A 19,909-nucleotide genomic window follows, 5' to 3' on the forward strand; every position below is an offset into this window, starting at 1 on the left:
GAGCGAAACACTCCACAGGAACGACCAAATTCTTTCTTCTGGAAAATGTGAATTCCAAGATGGACAAAGAGGGCGTTGTTGGGACTGTGTTTCTGGACCTAAGGAAGGCTTTTGATACTGTTAACCATGAGGTTCTCATCACAAAATTGTCCAAGTTCAACTTTTCCCCCGATGCCTTGAGATGGATGAAATCATATCTCGAAGGCAGAACTCAGTGTGTCAGAGTGAGCAATGAGCTGTCGCCCACTCTTAGCTATGATGTGGGCGTGCCCCAAGGGTCAATACTGGGGCCCCTCCTGTTCAGCCTGTACATTAATGATCTGCCTTCTGTCTGTACTGGGTCTGAAGTTCAAATGTATGCAGATGATACAGGGATATATGTGCATGCAAATAGCAAACAACAAGCTGCACAAGAACTCACTACTGTAATGGTCCAAGTTACAAAATGGCTCAGTGACTCGTGTTTGCATCTCAATGGGCAACAGATGCTACTGAGCCAGATTCTATGTGTCAGGGGAGAAGCTCCAGGTGGTATCTGATTTTAAGTACCTTGGCATCATACTTGATTCCAACCTCTCTTTTAAAAAGCAGGTGAAAAAGGTAATTTAAATAACCAAATTCAACCTAGCTAATTTCCGATTTATAGGAAATTGTTTGACTACAGAGGTAGCAAAACTGTATTTCAAATCTATGATACTCCCCCACTTAACATACTTCTTGACTTGTTGGGCCCAAGCTTGCTGTACAACATTAAAACCCATTCAGTCTGTCTACAAACAGGCTCTCAAAGTGCTTGATAGGAAGCCCAATAGCCATCATCACTGTTACATCCTCAGAAAGCATGAGCTCCTGAGTTGGGAAAATCTTGTGCAATATACCGACGCATGTCTTGTATTCAAGATCCTAAATGGGCATGCTCCCCCTCCACGCAGTACTTTTGTTAAACAGAAAACCCAAACATATGGCAGCAGATCCACAAGGTCTGCCATGACAGGTGACTGTATAGTTCCCTTAAGGAAAAGCACCTTTAGTAAATCCGCTTTCTCTGTGAGAGCTTCCCATGTCTGGAATACACTGCCATCAGACACACATAACTGCACCACCTATCACACTTTCACAAAAAACATGAAGACATGGCTAAAGGTCAATCAGATTTGTGGACATAATCCCTAGCTGTGTATTGCTGCTTTCCATGTTGTCTTGTTGTCTGTAGCTTGTGAGGTGTGGAAACACTGTTGCGTTTATGGGTTTGTCTTGTTGCTTTTTGTGCTATGTTGCTCTGTCTGCATGCTATGTCTTGCTTGTTCTATGTTGCTCTGCGTGTGCTCACTGCTCATTGATTGTCTGTATTGTAATTGATTTTAAAAACCTGCCTAGGGACTGCGGTTGAAAAATAGCCGGTTGGCTCAAACTGGCACTTTTACTGAAACGTTGATTACTGTGCACTGTCCCTGTAAAAATAACAATAAACTTAAACTTAAGGAAGAAGCCACTGCTCCAAAACCACCATAAAAAAAAGCCAGACTACGGTTTGCAACTGCACATGCGGACAAAGATCGTACTTTTTGGAGAAATGTCCTCTGATCTGATGAGACAAAAATAGAACTGTTTGGCCATAATGACCATCGTTTTGTTTGGAGGAAAAAGGGGGAGGCTTGCAAGCCAAAGAACACCATCCCAACCATGAAGCATGGGGGTGGCAGCATCATGTTGTGGGGGTGCTTTACTGCAGGAAGGCCTGGTGCACTTCACAAAATAGATGGCACCATGAGAAAGGAAAATTATGTGGATATATTGAAGCAACATCTCAAGACATCAGTCAAGAAGTTAAAGCTTGGTCGCAAATGGGTCTTCCAAATGGACAATGACCCCAAGCATACTTCCAAAGTTGTGGCAAAATGGCTTAATAACCTGTTTGGGATAGGGGGCAGCTATTTCACGTTCAGATGAAAAGCGCGCCCAGAGTAAACTTCCTGCTACTCAGGCCCGGAAGCTAATACATGCATATTATTAGTAGATTTGGATAGAAAACACTGAAGTTTCTAAAACTGTTTGAACGATGTCTGTGAGTATAACAGAACTCATATGGCAGGTGAAAACCTGAGAAAAATCCAACCAGGAAGTGGGAAATCTGAGGTTTGTGGTGTTTCAACTTATATTGCACTTCCTAAGGCTTCCACTAGATGTCAACAGTCTGTAGAACCTTGTTTCAGGCTTCTACTGTGAAGTGGGAGAGAATAAGAGCTGTTTGACTAAGGAGTCTGGCAGAAGGCCATGAGCTGGTCACGTGCGTGGCCGTGAGAGCGACCTGCGTTACATTGCATTTCTAAAGACAAAGGAATTGTCCGGTTGAAACATTATTGAAGATGTATGTTAAAAACATCCAAAAAATGTATTCTATACATCGTTTGACATGTTTCTACGAACTGTAATATAACTTTTTGCACTTTTCGTCTGAACTTTCGCCTGGACTTGCCCACTGAGTTTGGATTTGTGAACTAAACGCGCTAACAAAAAGTAGGTATTTGGACATAGATTATGGACTTTATCGAACAAAACAAACATTTATTGTGGAACTGGGATTCCTGGGAGTGCATTCTGATGAAGATCATCAAAGGTAAGTGAATATTTATAACGCTATTTCTGACTTTTACTGACTCCACAACATGGCGGGTATCTGTATGGCTTGTTTTTGTGTCTGAGCGCCGTACTCAGATTATTGCATGGTGTGCTTTTTCCGCAAAGCTTTTTTGAAATCTGACACAGCGGTTGCATTAAGGAGAAGTATCTCTTTAATTCTGTGCATAACACTTGTATCTTTTTATCAAAGTTTATGATGAGTATTTCTGTAAATTGATGTGGCTCAATGCAAATTCGGCGGATGTTTTCGAGGCACAACATTGCTGAACATAACGCGCCAATGTAAACTGAGATTTTTGGATATAAATATGAACTTTATTGAACAAAACATACATGTATTGTGTAACATGTAGTCCTATGAGTACCATCTGATGAAGATCATCAAAGGTTAGTGATTAATTTTATCTCTATTTCTGCTTTTTGTGACTCCTCTCTTTGGCTGGAAAATGGCTGTATGTTTTTTGTGACTAGGCTCTGACCTAACATAATCATATGGTGTGCTTTCGCTGTACGGCCTTTTTGAAATCAGACACGATGGGTAGATTAACAAGAAGTTAAGCTTTAATTTGGTGAATTTCGCACTCTGCCTTTTCAGTGGATGTTGTCGAGGCGGAACCCCTAGCCTTAAGAAGTTTTAAGGACAACAAAGTCAAGGTATTGGAGTGGCCATCACAAAGCCCTGACCTCAATCCTATAGAATATTTGTGGGCAGAACTGAAAAAGCGTTTGCGAGCAAGGACGCCTACAAACCTGACTCAGTTACACCAGCTCTGTCAGGAGGAATGGCCCAAATTCACCCAACTTATTGTGGGAAGCTTGTGGAAGGCTACCCGAAACGTTGGACCCAAGTTAAACAATTTAAAGGCAATGCTACCAAATACTAATTGAGTGTATGTAAACTTCTGTGTCACACCCTGACCTTAGAGATCCTTTTTATGTCTCTATTTTGGTTTGGTCAGGGCGTGAGTTGGGGTGGGCATTCTATGTTTTGTGTTTCTATGATTTTCTATTTCTATGTTTTGGCCGGGTATGGTTCTCAATCAGGGACAGCTGTCTATCGCTGTCTCTGATTGGGAACCATTCTTAGGTAGCTTTTTCCCACCGTTCTTTGACTTTGTTTAGGGCACATAGGCTTTGAGCTTCACGGTTTGTTTTTGTATGGTTTATTGTTTTTTGTCGGCGTCATTCTTAAATAAAGAAAATGTATGCTGACCACGCTGCACCTTGGTCCTCCTCCTTCAACAGCCGTGACATTCTGACCCACTGGGAATGTGGTGAAAGAAATAAAAGCTTAAATAAATCATTCTGCTATTACTATTACTACTACTATTATTCGGACATTTTACATTCTTAAAATAAAGTGGTGATCCTAACTGACCTAAGACAGGGAATTTGTACTTGGATTAAATGTCAGGAATTGTGATAAACTGAGTTTAAATGTATTTGGCTAAGGTGTATGTAAACTTCCGACTTCAACTGTAGATGTTCTACCCTACCTCATTCAGGTAATACATTCAATGCAGTATTAGCCTTATATTTAGCTAATTAATAATGGATTATGCATAATAAGCTTCTAATTTACAGCCTCTGTCTCTTGCGCAATACACACACACCTGTGCTCAGCTGGACTCTCTCCTTAAAAAAGTCTCCTTAGCTCTTGGAGTCCCATGCAGGAAAAGCTACACTATGATATCTTGCTAGACATTATGTTTTTTGTCATTTCTTATACCAATAGACTATTGGAAGAGGGATGCAAGCTCTTTGCTGAATGTTAAATATGCTCAGCCAATAGAACTCACAGGTAGTTTGAAAGAAGAGCAAATGCACATTGGCTGTAGGTTATAGCAGTTATTTATTCAGACCCATAACCATTACATCATTGTGAAGAGAAGTGAAAGCATTCTGCATCTAATTCTAGTCCTATATAATTCAACAATGTCATTGGAATGATGAAGATAAGGACAACAAAACTTATTTCATTTAACTGTTGAAAGCGAGGAAGGACTGAAGCAACAATAGAGAGAGAAAGAGGAGGTAGACTAATAACATTAGAGGAAATATTATAAAAGGTATATTTGAATCAGCCTACTAATTATACAAATTGTCCCTATTATATTTCAAAATGAAAATCAAATTCGCTAGCCGAACTTTGTTTGCCGTGTGTGCTGCACCAGAATCGCATGTTCTCTCCCTGCTTTATCATGGTTTGAAAGATTCCAGTCCATATAATACAGTACAATACAATACAATACAGTGCAGTAATACAGATCACACTGAAAAAGATTAGCCTACTGGAGCTAGTTTCAATGATTTACCCAGGGAGCATAGCTACATCTACGGCACAATCATTTGGCCTTTTTTTTTGGCTTGGGCTCATTAAATATCTTCAATGTAGGGCTCATTAAATATCTTCAATGTAGGGCTCATTAAATATCTTCAATGTAGTGCTCATTAAATATCTTCAATGTAGGGCTCATTAAATATCTTCAATGTAGGGCTCATTAAATATCTTCAATGTAGTGCTCATTAAATATCTTCAATGTAGGGCTCATTAAATATCTTCAATGTAGGGCTCATTAAATATCTTCAATGTAGGGCTCATTAAATATCTTCAATGTAGGGCTCATTAAATATCTTCAATGTAGGGCTCATTAAATATCTTCAATGTAGGGCTCATTAAATATCTTCAATGTAGGGCTCATTAAATATCTTCAATGTAGGGCTCATTAGGCTCAGGTAGCATCAGGCTTGAATTTTCCATCAAAGCTCTAAACAAATCCAGACAAAGGCCTATTTATATGCTTTATAAGCTTTTGAAGTACTCTTCCAGTTCCAGGAAATACTCGGTTACACGGGAGAAAAGTGATTTATTCTCGGGAATGAAACATTTCTAAAGAAAGAATTCCCCCCCAAATTCCTTGTGTGTGTGTTGGGCCAGGCTTCCTCCCATTCTTCCCCTGCTGCTCTGTGTTCGTGCTGTCATGGCTGGAGCTCAGGACAAGGCTACAGCGCCGCTGGCATCCACCCCAGCACAGCCTACACACACACACACACACACACACACACACACACACACACACACACACACACACACACACACACACACACACACACACACACACACACACACACACACACACACACACACACACACACACACACACACACACACACACACAAAGTATTATATAGTAGGCCTGTGGTTGCCTGTACGTTTGAAGAGAACACGTACACACACACTCCATCAACAACGCCTTCTCCAGTGGTAACAGCATATACTCTGATAAACAGTCTTTACGCACACACAGAAGCAATCAGAGCTCTGGCTTTCTCCAAATAGAACACCATGGCAACAACTCACTTACCAGCACTCAACAGCCTTTGTGATGTTGCCAACATGTTGCTCACCTGTTGCGCAATCATCGCCAATCGAACCTGGTCACTCCTGCCTCTCCCGGAGACCTCGTTCACCTTCTCTCCCCAGACACTGTGAAGGGTTGTTAAGGGTTATTAAAGGTCCTTTGGTGATGTCACCGGTCCCCATGAGACAAGGTGACGATTTCCAATATTGGCACATCTGCAGGCGGGCGGTTGCACCATCACTTAGGGCCTTGAGTTCAGGGAACATTGCTTTGTCTCCCTCTGAGAGATGTTATATGCTCTTCTTGAAAAGAAGCCATTTTATGATGCACTTACATATTCATTTGTGTAAGCGAATCTTGCTTTTTGATAAATGCTAAATGCTTAGCATTGAGAATCTGATAGAGGCCTACGACAATCCATTCACGTGTTTTCTCGCTCTGTTGAATGCTATTAGCATTGGGAATGAGCAATTCATGTTTGTGTTCTTTCTCACTATTAACATAAGTGCTATTAGTGATTTTCATTTAACAGTGAGAATCTGAAGAACAGCAATCCATTTCAGTGTTCTTCTCTCTGATGAATGCTATTAGCATTTAGCATTGAGATTCTGAAGTAGGCCTACGGCAATCCATGTTGTGTTTTTTCCTCTGTGATTCATATTTTCGCATTTAGTATTTGACAGCCTATTTGCTAACTCTCTCTCTCTTTTCCATAAGTGATTAGGATTAGCAACCCACACCACCTGGGGTATTCACCAGTAAGGTTGTTTTTCGGTTTGTTTGTTTAACCTTAGAGGCACTGTTGGTTTTGTGAGGAGAACACAGTGTAAGCAAACGAAGGAGAGGAGAGGAGAGGAGAAAGAATAGTGGAGTTGAAAGGATGAGAGTCAAACCTGCAGCCATTTTCTGCAGAACTAATAGAACGTTTTCCCTTTCTCCTCTTTCTCCTCTCTCTCCTCTTTTCCTCTCTCTCCTATTCTCCTCTCTCTCCTCCTCTCTCTGCTCATCTCTTCTTCCAAAAACAAGCGTTATGTTCTTTTAGCCCTGTCTCCATGACAACCCCCAAAAGCCCTCTCAAGCGGCCTCGCAACGCACCAAGTGGCCAAACCCTCTCTGTTCTCCGCAACCTCCGGGCAAAACGGCACCTGTTTGGCTGCTCCGTGTTAGTCCCTTTTGTGTTTGTGTGGATGTGGATGGGGAGTGTTGGGGAGGGAGGGTGTACAGTGGTTTCTCCCTCCCAGTGTGGAGACTCTTTTGTGGGGAGAATGAAGGTGGATGTAGGGGCATCTTGAGCTAGGCCACGTCGGGCCTCTTCTGGTCTGTCTGCCTCTACACAATCTCTCAATTTCAATTTCAATTTAAGGGGCTTTATTGGCATGGGAAACATATGTTTACATTGACTAAGCAAGTGAAGTAGATAATAAACAAAAGTGAAATTAACATTAAAAATGAATAGTAAACATTACACTCACAAAAGTTCCAAAAGAATAAAGACATTTCAAAAGTCATATTATGTTTATATACAGTGTTGTCATCATGTGCAAATAGTTAAAGTACAAAAGGGAAAATAAATAAACATACATATGGGTTGTATTTACAATTGTGTTTGTTCTTCACTGGTTGCTCTTTTCTTGTGGTAACGGGACACGAATCTTCCTGCTGTGATTGCACACTGTGGTTTTTCACCCAATAGATATGAGAGTTTATCAAAATTGGATTTGTTTTCTAATTCTTTGTGGGTCTGTGTAATCTGAGGGAAATATGTGTCTCTAATTTGGTCATACATTTGGCAGGAGGTTAGGAAGTGCAGCTCAGTTTCCACCTCATTTTGTGGGCAGTGTGCACTTAGCCTGTCTTTTCTTGAGAGCCAGGTCTGCCTTTGGCGGCCTTTCTCAATAGCAAGGCTATGATCACTGAGTCTGTACATTTTGGGTCAGTCACAGTTGTCAGGTATTCTGTCACTGTGTACTCTCTGTTTAGGGCCAAATAGCATTCTAGTTTGCTCAGTTTTTTTGTAAATTCTTTCCAATGTGTCAAGTAATTATCTTTTTGTTTTCTCATGATTTGGTTGGGTCTAATTGTGTTGCTGTCCTGGGTCTCTGTGGGGTCTTTTTGTGTTTGTGAACAGAGCCCCAGGACCAGCTGCTTATGGGACTCTTCTCCAGGTTAATTTCTCTGTAGGTGATTGCTTGGTTATGGAAGGTTTGGGAATTGCTTCCTTTTAGGTGGTTGTAGAATTGAACGGTTCTTTTCTGGATTTTGATAATTAGTGGGTATCGGCCTAATTCTGCTCTGCATGCATTATTTGGTGTTTTACGGATATGTTTTGCAGAATTCTGCATGCAGAGTCTCAATTTGGTGCTAGTCCTATTTTGTGAATTCTTGGTTGTTGAGCGGACCCCAGACCACACAACCATCAATGACAATGGGTTCTATAACTGATTCAAGTATTTTTAGCCCGCTCCTAAATGGTATGTCGAATTTCATGTTCCTTTTGATGGCATAGAAGGCCCTTCTTGCCTTGTCTCTCAGATCGTTCACAGCTTTGTGGAAGTTACCTGTAGAGCTGTTGTTTAGAATGAGGTACAGTTGAAGTCGGAAGTTTACATACGCCTTAGCCAAATACATTTAAACTACATTTTTCACAATTCCTGACATTTAATCCTAGTAAAAAATCCCTGTCTTAGGTCAGTTAGGATCACCACTTTATTTTAAGAATGTGAAATGTCAGAATAATAGTAGAGAGAATGATTTATTTCAGCTTATGTTTCTTTCATCACATTCCCATTGGGTCAGAAGTTTACATACACTCAATTAGTATTTGGTAGCATTGCCTTTAAATTGTTTAACTTGGGTCAAACGTTTCGGGTAGCCTTCCACAAGCTTCCCACAATAAGTTGGGTGAATTTTGGCCCATTCCTCCTGACAGAGCTGGTGTAACTGAGTCAGGTTTGTAGGACTCCTTGCTCACACACACTTTTTTCAGTTCTACCCACACATTTTCTATGGGATTGAGGTCAGGGCTTTGTGATGTCCACCCCAATACCTTGACTTTATTGTCATTAAACCATTTTGCCCCTACTTTGGAAGTATGCTTGGGGTCATTGTCCATTTGGAAGACCCATTTGCGACCAAGCTTTAACTTCCGGACTGATGTCTTGCTGATGTCTTGAGATGTTGCTTCAATATATCCACATATTTTTCTTTCTCATGATGCCATCTATTTTGTGAAGTGCACCAGTCCCTCCTGCAGCAAGGCACCCCCACAACATGATGCTGCCACCCCCGTGCTTCACGGTTGGGATGGTGTTCTTTGGCTTGCAAGGCTCTCCGTTTTTCCTCCAAACATAACGATGGTCATTATGGCCAAACAGTTCTATTTTTGTTTCATCAGATCAGAGGACATTTCTCCAAAAAGTACGATCTTTGTTCCCATGTGCAGTTGTAAACCGTATTCGGGATTTTTTTATGGCGGTTTTGAAGCAGTGGCTTCTTCCTTGCTGAGCGGCCTTTCAGGTTATGTCGATATAGGACTCGTTTTACTGTGGATATAGATACTTTTGTACCTGTTTCCTCCAGCATCTTCACAAGGTCCTTTGCTGTGGTTCTGGGATTGATTTGCACTTTTCGCACCAAAGAACGTTCATCTCTAGGAGACAGAATGCGTCTTCTTCCTGAGCGGTACGACGGCTGCGTGGTCCCATGGTGTTTATACTTGCGTACTATTGTTTGTACAGATGAACGTGGTACCTTCAGGAGTTTGGAAATTGCTCCCAAAGATGAACCAGACGTGTGGAGGTCTACATTTTTTTCTGAGGTCTTGGCTGATATCTTTGATTTTCTCATTATGTCAAGGTAGGAGGCACTGAGTTTGAAGGTAAGTCTTGAAATACATCCACAGGTATACCTCCAGTTGACTCAAATGATGTCAATTAGCCTATCAGAAGCTTCTAAAGTCATGACATAATTTTCTGGAATTTTCCAAGCTGTTTAAAGGCACAGTCAACGTAGTGTATGTAAACTTCTGACCCACTGGAATTGTGATACAGTGAATTATAAGTGAAATCATCTGTTTGTAAACAATTGTTGGAACAATTACTTGTGTCATGTACAAAGTAGATGTCCTAACTGACTTGCCAAAACTATAGGCAAGCACCCCCCACAGTAAAAAAGCTGACTAGCATAGCCTAGCATAGCGTCACAAGTAAATACTAGCATCTAAATATCATTAAATCACAAGTCCAAGACACCAGATGAAAGATACACATCTTGTGAATCCAGCCATCATTTCTGATTTTTAAAATGTTTTACAGGGAAGACACAATATGTAAATCTATTATCTAACCACGTTAGCAAAAGACACAATTTTTTTACTCCACCAGTTTTTTACTCCATCAGTAGCTATCACAAATTCGACCAAATAAAGATATAAATAGCCACTAACCAAGAAAAAACTTCATCAGATGACAGTCTGATAACATATTTATTGTATAGCATATGTTTTGTTAGAAAAATGTGCATATTTCAGGTATAAATCATAGTTTACCATTGCAGCCACTATCACAAAACTCACCAAAGCGACTAGAATAACTACAGAGAGCAATGTGTATTACCTAATTACTCATCATAAAACATTTCTTAAAAATACACAGCGTACAGCAATTGAAAGACACAGATCTTGTGAATCCAGACAATATTTCAGATTTTCTAAGTGTTTTACAGCGAAAACACAATATAACGTTATATTAGCTTACCACAATAGCAAACATCACAACAGCATTGATTCAAGCAAAAACATAGCGATTAGTATAAGTCACCAAAATATATTAATTTTTTCACTAACCTTCTCAGAATTCTTCAGATGACAGTCCTATAACATCATATTACACAATGCATACAGAGTTTGTTCGAAAATGTGCATATTTAGCGGCACAAATCGTGGTTATACAATGAGAATAGTGTCCAAAACTTAGAGCAAACTGTCCGGCGCCATCTTGGTGAAGCACCTATTCTAATCGAAAACTATTCATAAACTTGACTAAAAAATACAAGTTGGACAGCTAATGAAAGATAAATTAGTTCTTAATGCAATCGCTGTGTTAGATTTTTAAAATGAACGTTACTAGACATACAGTGTGCGTTACAGCCAGACCAGTGCCTGCAAAAATGGCGACCAAACACTTTTACATTTTTCCACATAAATACGGAATAACATCATAAATAGCTCTTACTTTTGGACGAGCTTCCATCAGAATCTTGGGCAAGGTGTCCTTTGTCCAAAAGAATCGTTGCTTGGTTGTAAAACGTCGTCTTCAACTTCGGAATTAGCAGCTAACAATAGCCATGTGGAGCAGACATGCCCAATCCTCAAAATGCAATACTAAGGAAATTCCGAAAATAGCAATATACTCGCATAAACTGATATAACTCGGTTTAAAATAACTTCGTTATGATGTTTCTAACACCTATATCGAATTAAATTACAGACGGATATATCTCAGGCCGATAACTGAGCGTTCCAAAATTTCATCCTGAGGTCTTGCTTCGCGTCATGACGAACGACAAAAAGAGAGGTCCCTCCGTTCCTTGGAGCTTTATAAGCTCTGAGATCTACGTAGACACTCCATTCCAATTCTCATTGGTTACTGACATCCAGGGGAAGGCGGGTGCAGTTCATGTCGACCCATAGGACACATACAGAGTTTTAAACTGATCTCAGAACAGAGCATCGTTTTCAGATCTTCGCAGTTCCTGTCATGATTTTCGCTGCAGAACGAGTTCTGTTTCACCCACAGACATAATTCAAACGGTTTTAGAAACTAGAGATTGTTTTCTATCCAATAATAATAATAATATGCATATTGTACGAGCAAGAATTGAGTACGAGGCAGTTTAATTTGGGAAAGCAAAATGTCGAAGTTGAAACAGCACCCCCTGTAGTGTCAATTATCAAGAAATTTGTGGAGTGGTTGAAAAACACGTTTTAATGACTCCAACCTAAGTATATGTAAACTTCCGACTTCAACTGTATATATCGTTTTTTTGTGTGCTCTAGGGCAATGGTGTCTAGATGGAATTTGTAGTCTCTCTCTCTCTCTCTCTCTCTCTCTCTCTCTCTCTCTTTCTCTCCTTATCTCTTTATCAATTTCAATTCAATTAAATGTTCTTTATTGGCATGACATAACAATGTATATATTTCCAATGCGTACTTTGGAGATTAAGTGACGGACATGTGCAGGTTGGTTGGCCTGTCAGACAATGTCCCCTCTGTCTCTGTCTCTGTCTCTGTCTCTGTCTCTGTCTCTGTCTCTGTCTCTGTCTCTGTCTCTGTCTCTGTCTCTGTCTCTGTCTCTGTCTCTGTCTCTGTCTCTGTCTCTCTCGACCACTGTTGCTTTGTTTCTTTGATTTGATGCTAGTGAGTCATACCACCTGCTCTGTCTTTCTTTACTCCCTTTTTTCTCCCCCTCTCCGTCCCCACTTCCAGGACCTCTATACAATCTTCCTTCCATACAACGATGGACCATTGTCCTCTCAGACACCTGATACTGAAGAGCAGCCAACATACACACAAAAAAACACACACACACACACACCTGACCCGTTCAGCAGATGACACCACAGCCCTTCATTGTCTGGTCGCCCCCGCTCTGAACCCTACTCCTGCACTCTCTCCATCCCTCTCTCTTTCTTCCTCTGTCTGAAAGACTCTCTCTCTCTTTCTTTACATATTTTTAATACACTCTCTCTCTCTTTCTCTCTCAATCGAACTTTACTCTCTCATTAATATCTCTCTCAATGTTCTTCTCTTTGCAATACCCACTCTGCTCCCCTCTCTCAATACCCACTCTGCTCCCCTCTCTCAATACCCAGTCTGCTCCACTCTCTCAATACCCACTCTGCTCCCCTCTCTCAATACCCACTCTGCTCCCCTCTCTCAATACCCACTCTGCTCCCCTCTCTCAATACCCAGTCTGCTCCACTCTCTCAATACCCAGTCTGCTCCCCTCTCTCAATACCCAGTCTGCTCCCCTCTCTCAATACCCAGTCTGCTCCACTCTCTCAATACCCAGTCTGCTCCACTCTCTCAATACCCAGTCTGCTCCACTCTCTCAATAACCAGTCTGCTCCCTCTCTCAATACCCACTCTGCTCCCTCTCTCAATACCCAGTCTGCTCCACTCTCTCAATACCCAGTCTGCTCCACTCTCTCAATACCCAGTCTGCTCGCTCTCTCAATACCCAGTCTGCTCCCCTATCTCAATACCCAGTCTGCTCCACTCTCTCAATACCCAGTCTGCTCCACTCTCTCAATACCCAGTCTGCTCCACTCTCTCAATACCCAGTCTGCTCCACTCTCTCAATACCCAGTCTGCTCCACTCTCTCAATACCCAGTCTGCTCCACTCTCTCAATAACCAGTCTGCTCCCTCTCTCAATACCCAGTCTGCTCACTCTCTCCATCCCTCTCTCTTTCTTCCTCTGTCTGAAAGACTCTCTCTCTCTTTCTTTACATATTTTTAATACACTCTCTCTCTCTTTCTCTCTCAATCGAACTTTACTCTCTCATTAATATCTCTCTCAATGTTCTTCTCTTTGCAATACCCACTCTGCTCCCCTCTCTCAATACCCACTCTGCTCCCCTCTCTCAATACCCAGTCTGCTCCACTCTCTCAATACCCACTCTGCTCCCCTCTCTCAATACCCACTCTGCTCCCCTCTCTCAATACCCACTCTGCTCCCCTCTCTCAATACCCAGTCTGCTCCACTCTCTCAATACCCACTCTGCTCCCCTCTCTCAATACCCAGTCTACTCCACTCTCTCAATACCCAGTCTGCTCCCCTCTCTCAATACCCAGTCTGCTCCACTCTCTCAATACCCAGTCTGCTCCCCTCTCTCAATACCCAGTCTGCTCCACTCTCTCAATACCCAGTCTGCTCCACTCTCTCAATACCCAGTCTGCTCCACTCTCTCAATAACCAGTCTGCTCCCTCTCTCAATACCCACTCTGCTCGCTCTCTCAATACCCACTCTGCTCGCTCTCTCAATACCCAGTCTGCTCCCTCTCTCAATACCCAGTCTGCTCCCCTCTCTCAATACCCAGTCTGCTCCCTCTCTCAATACCCAGTCTGATCCCCTCTCTCAATACCTAGTCTGCTCCACTCTCTCAATACCCAGTCTGCTCCCCTCTCTCAATACCCAGTCTGCTCCCTCTCTCAATACCCACTCTGCTCCCTCTCTCAATACCCAGTCTGCTCCACTCTCTCAATACCCAGTCTGCTCCCCTCTCTCAATACCCAGTCTGCTCCACTCTCTCAATACCCAGTCTGCTCCACTCTCTCAATACCCAGTCTGCTCCACTCTCTCAATACCCAGTCTGCTCGCTCTCTCAATACCCAGTCTGCTCCCCTCTCTCAATACCCAGTCTGCTCCACTCTCTCAATACCCAGTCTGCTCCACTCTCTCAATACCCAGTCTGCTCCACTCTCTCAATACCCAGTCTGCTCCACTCTCTCAATACCCAGTCTGCTCCACTCTCTCAATACCCAGTCTGCTCCACTCTCTCAATAACCAGTCTGCTCCCTCTCTCAATACCCAGTCTGCTCGCTCTCTCAATACCCAGTCTGCTCCCTCTCTCAATACCCACTCTGCTCGCTCTCTCAATACCCAGTCTGCTCCCCTCTCTCAATACCCAGTCTGCTCCCTCTCTCAATACCCACTCTGCTCGCTCTCTCAATACCCAGTCTGCTCCACTCTCTCAATACCCAGTCTGCTCCACTCTCTCAATACCCAGTCTGCTCCACTCTCTCAATACCCAGTCTGCTCCACTCTCTCAATAACCAGTCTGCTCCCTCTCTCAATACCCAGTCTGCTCGCTCTCTCAATACCCAGTCTGCTCCCTCTCTCAATACCCACTCTGCTCGCTCTCTCAATACCCAGTCTGCTCCCCTCTCTCAATACCCAATCTGCTCCCTCTCTCAATACCCACTCTGCTCACTCTCTCAATACCCAGTCTGCTCCCCTCTCTCAATAACCAGTCTGCTCCCTCTCTCAATACCCACTCTGCTCGCTCTCTCAATACCCAGTCTGCTCCCTCTCTCAATACCCACTCTGCTCGCTCTCTCAATACCCAGTCAGCTCCCCTCTCTCAATACCCAGTCTGCTCCCTCTCTCAATACCCACTCTGCTCGCTCTCTCAATACCCAGTCTGCTCCCCTCTCTCAATACCCAGTCTGCTCCCTCTCTCAATACCCACTCTGCTCGCTCTCTCAATACCCAGTCTGCTCCCCTCTCTCAATAACCAGTCTGCTCCCTCTCTCAATACCCACTCTGCTCGCTCTCTCAATACCCAGTTTGCTCCCCTCTCTCAATACCCAGTCTGCTCCCCTCTCTCAATAACCAGTCTGCTCCCTCTCTCAATACCCAGTCTGCTCCCCTCTCTCAATACCCAGTCTGCTCCCTCTCTCAATACCCAGTCTGCTCCCCTCTCTCAATACCCAGTCTGCTCCCCTCTCTCAATACCCAGTCTGCTCCCCTCTCTCAATACCCAGTCTGCTCCACTCTCTCAATACCCAGGCTGCTCCCCTCTCTCAATACCCACTCTGTTCGCTCTCTCAATACCCAGTCTGCTCACTGTCTCAATACCCAGTCTGCTACCCTCTCTCAATACCCAGTCTGCTCCCTCTCTCAATACCCACTCTGCTCGCTCTCTCAATACCCAGTCTGCTCCCTCTCTCAATACCCAGTCTGCTCCCCTCTCTCAATACCCAGTCTGCTCCCCTCTCTCAAAACCCAGTCTGCTCCCCTCTCTCAATACCCAGTCTGCTTCCCTCTCTCAATACCCAGTCTGCTCCCTTCTCTCAATACCCAGTCTGCTCCCCTCTCTCAATACCCAGTCTGCTCCCTCTCTCAATACCCACTCTGCTCGCTCTCTCAATACCCAGTCTGCTCCCTCTCTCAATACCCACTCTGCTCCCCTCTCTCAATACCCAGTCTGCTCCCCTCTCTCAATACCCAGTCTGCTCCCCTCTCTCAATACCCAGTCTGCTCCCCTCTCTCAAAACCCAGTCTGCTCCCCTCTCTCAATACCCAGTCTGCTCCCCTCTCTCAAAACCCAGTCTGCTCCCCTCTCTCAATACCCAGTCTGCTCCCCTCTCTCAATACCCAGTCTGCTCCCCTCTCTCAATACCCAGTCTGCTCCCCTCTCTCAAAACCCAGTCTGCTCCCCTCTCTCAATACCCAGTCTGCTCCCCTCTCTCAATACCCAGTCTGCTCCCCTCTCTCAATACCCAGTCTGCTCCCTTCTCTCAATACCCAGTCTGCTCCCTCTCTCAATACCCAGTCTGCTTCCCTCTCTCAAAACCCAGTCTGCTCCCTCTCTCAATACCCACTCTACCCACTCTGCTCGCTCTCTCAATACCCAGTCTGCTCCCTCTCATTGTTATACTAATTTCCGCGACGCATATAAGGCCCTCCCCCGCCCCCCTTTCGGAAAAGCTGACCACGACTCCATTTTGTTGATTCCAGCCTACAAACAGAAACTAAAACAACAAGCTCCCGCGCTCAGGTCTGTTCAACGCTGGTCCGACCAATCTGATTCCACGCTTCAAGACTGCTTCGATCACGCGGATTGGAATATGTTCCGCATTGCGTCCAACAACAATATTGACGAATATGCTGATTCGGTGAGCGAGTTCATTAGGAAGTGCATTGACGATGTCGTACCCACAGCAACGATTAAAACATTCCCAAACCAGAAACCGTGGATTGACGGCAGCATTCGCGTGAAACTGAAAGCGCGAACCACTGCTTTTAACCAGGGCAAGGTGACCGGAAGCATGACCGAATACAAACAGTGTAGCTATTCTCTCCGCAAGGCAATCAAACAGGCTAAGTCCCAGTACAGAGACAAAATCGAGTCGCAATTCAACAGCTCAGACACAAGAGGTATGTGGCAGGGTCTACAGTCAATCACGGATTACAAAAAGAAAACCAGCCCCGTCGCAGACCAGGATGTCTTGCTCCCAGACAGGCTAAACAACTTTTTTGCCCGCTTTGAGGACAATACAATGCCACTGACACGGCCCCCTACCAAAACCTGCGGGCTCTCCTTCACTGCAGCCGAGGTGAGTAAAACATTTAAACGTGTTAACCCTCGCAAGGCTGCAGGCCCAGACGGCATTCCCAGCCGCGTCCTCAGAGCATGCGCAGACCAGCTGGCTGGTGTGTTTACGGACATATTCAATCAATCCTTATCCCAGTCTGCTGTTCCCACATGCTTCAAGAGGGCCACCATTGTTCCTGTTCCCAAGAAAGCTAAGGTAACTGAGCTAAACGACTACCGCCCCGTAGCACTCACTTCCGTCATCATGAAGTGCTTTGAGAGACTAGTCAAGGACCATATCATGTCATTTGGTCTAATGGGGTGTAGTTGTATTGTGTCAAGTCCAAGCGTGTGAGAGTGGTTTATTGTATCTTTATTGTATCTGACGTGTTGGGCCCATATGGCCAGTGAGCAGACTGGTCCAGGACAAAAAATGGAGGATCGTTTGGCAGAGCACGGACCGTTTCCTCCGCAGGCCCCTCGTTCCTCTCGCTCCCCTTTGAGATGAGGTGATACACACACACAACTCTCACCTTCCGTATCCCTCTCTCCGTCTCTCCATCTCTCTCTGTCTCTAGGTCTCTCCGTCTCTCCGTCTTTCTCGCTCTGTCCTACACACACACACACACACACACACACACACACACACACACACACACACACACACACACACACACACACACACACACACACATACGGTTGAGGTGTTATCAGGTCACTGTGTGAGGTAATGAAGCATTCTGCTGTGTCCTGCCAGGGCATTGGAGTGTGTGCCAGGCAGTGAATGTCCTGAGATGGGCACTGCCCAGCCTGGCTCAGGTTACTGTCCTGCCCAGGACTTCCTGTGCAGCAGATGTCACACCAGCATGGGAAGAGGAAGAGGCACACACACACACACACCACACACACACACACACACACACACACACACACACACACACACACACACACACACACACACACACACACACACACACACACACACACACACACACACACACACACACACACACACACACACACACACACACACACACACACACACACACGGGGGAAACTGGGGGAATCTCTACATAAATCTAGTCCCCCTCCATCTTACCCTTGGGTGAGTCCACTGTTAAAACCCACAGGAACAGGCTACCACATAGGACAGGTCTACACGGCAAACATGGGCTTTTTGAACATATAGTGCACATTGTGAATGTGTCCACAGACGAAGGGGTTGTCATCGATCACAGGAGGTTGGTGGCACCTTAATTGGGGAGGACATCGATTTAATGTCTAGAGTGTGGAATGGTATCAAATACATCAAACACATGGTTTCCATGGTTTCCATGTGTTTGGTGACATTCCATCCACTCCGTTTCAGCCATTGTTATGAGCCGTTCAGCAGTACTACCGATTTGTTACTCTTTTCATCACATTTCATCAACTGCAGCCAATGTGAAGATCGAGTTATCAATTTTATTTTCTAAACATTATATGGTTTGACATTTGAATTCTATTTGAAAGGAGTTTGTAATCCGTCAGCTGGTTTTGTTTTGAACAAAGAGCAGACTGCACATGTAGGCTACAGCCATCTCACTGGTCCTTTGTTTGCTGAGCTCCTGTCAGACAGATTGTCATTTTCGGTTAACATCCACAGTCACAGTAGATGATTGAATTCAGACTGTCTGTGTTTCATCAGGGCTGAGTCTGAATTTGGTCTGAATTCCATGTGTTCTATGTCTTCAGCGATAGTTTCACATTCTATGTTCTGCTCGGGTTCTGCTTTCGTTTTTTCAGTCTTAACAGCAATCCCTGCTTTCACATACGTGCTGACTTTTCCTGTTCAGGTAGTGCCTACATGTTCAAACATTGTGCTATATGGGAGTGTTGGCAGAGTGCTATGTTACAGAGAGGAGGAGATGACATGTGCATGTACTGTAAATGATTACTATTACGTAAAATATGAACCGTCAGTATTCTCTCACCCGTCTTCCTCCCACATGGCAGTCCAACTGTACTGTGCTGTACACACACACACGCACACGCACACGCATGCACACGCACACACGCGCAAGACTGAAACCTACAGCCAAGCATATATCATGAATTTAGAGTGATGCAGTTTCTCCTGGTGGAACAGAGGAGCCACTTCAGACGCTGAGACCTTGAGTCTTTAATGACTGATGTGTGGGATGGAGCATTGGGATGGCAAGACGATCTTAGCTTGCTGTGTGTGTGTTTCTACATGTGAGTATGTGTGTGTATGTGCACACGCAAGCTTTTGTGTGTATACGCCCACCATCAGAAACCCATCAAACTAACAGTTCTTCTGTATCCATGTGCCTGTGTCTTCTCTCCACACCACAGGAGGCTGGTGGCACCTTCATTGGGGAGGACGGGCTCGTGGTAATGGTTAGAGCGGAATTAATGGAAATGGTGTCAAATACATGGTTTCTATGTGTTTCATGCCATTCGCTCCGTTCCAGCCATTATTATGAGCCGTCCTCCCCTCAGCAGCCTCCACTGTTCCACACGTACACCTGACAGAGCCTACTATCACCACGACCTCCACGGTTGATTTAAACACTTTCCCTTTCATTATTCAGTGCTACTGTAATTACTCTGTCTGAGTCGCGGTGAGCTGGTGTGGCTGCGGCCACAGCTGTTAATGTGAATAACAGGACTGTGGACTGACACTTAGCATCAAGGCCCAAGTCATACTGCTCTGTTTCTGTAGTGCATCTATCTATAGGGTCCCTCCTACTCCCGGCCCACTCCTGTAATGTTCCCCCCTTACGTTACAGCCCTAGTGTTTGCCT

The 19,909-nt window shown here is 44.2% G+C and overlaps 1 long non-coding RNA gene across 1 annotated transcript; it reads right to left on the bottom strand.

Annotated features, from left to right (window-relative positions):
* Positions 1–4,473: 4,473 nt before the first annotated feature.
* On the bottom strand, positions 4,474–17,715 carry LOC139533408 (uncharacterized). The gene is made up of 3 exons (XR_011666736.1): positions 17,636–17,715; positions 6,049–6,127; positions 4,474–5,676 (listed from the first exon to the last, which is right to left on the bottom strand). It is a non-coding gene; the product is annotated as an uncharacterized lncRNA (long non-coding RNA).
* Positions 17,716–19,909: the final 2,194 nt, after the last annotated feature.

This window comes from Salvelinus alpinus, chromosome 11 (genome assembly GCF_045679555.1).
Source record: "Salvelinus alpinus chromosome 11, SLU_Salpinus.1, whole genome shotgun sequence".
In the NCBI taxonomy this organism is placed as follows: Eukaryota; Metazoa; Chordata; class Actinopteri; order Salmoniformes; family Salmonidae; genus Salvelinus; species Salvelinus alpinus.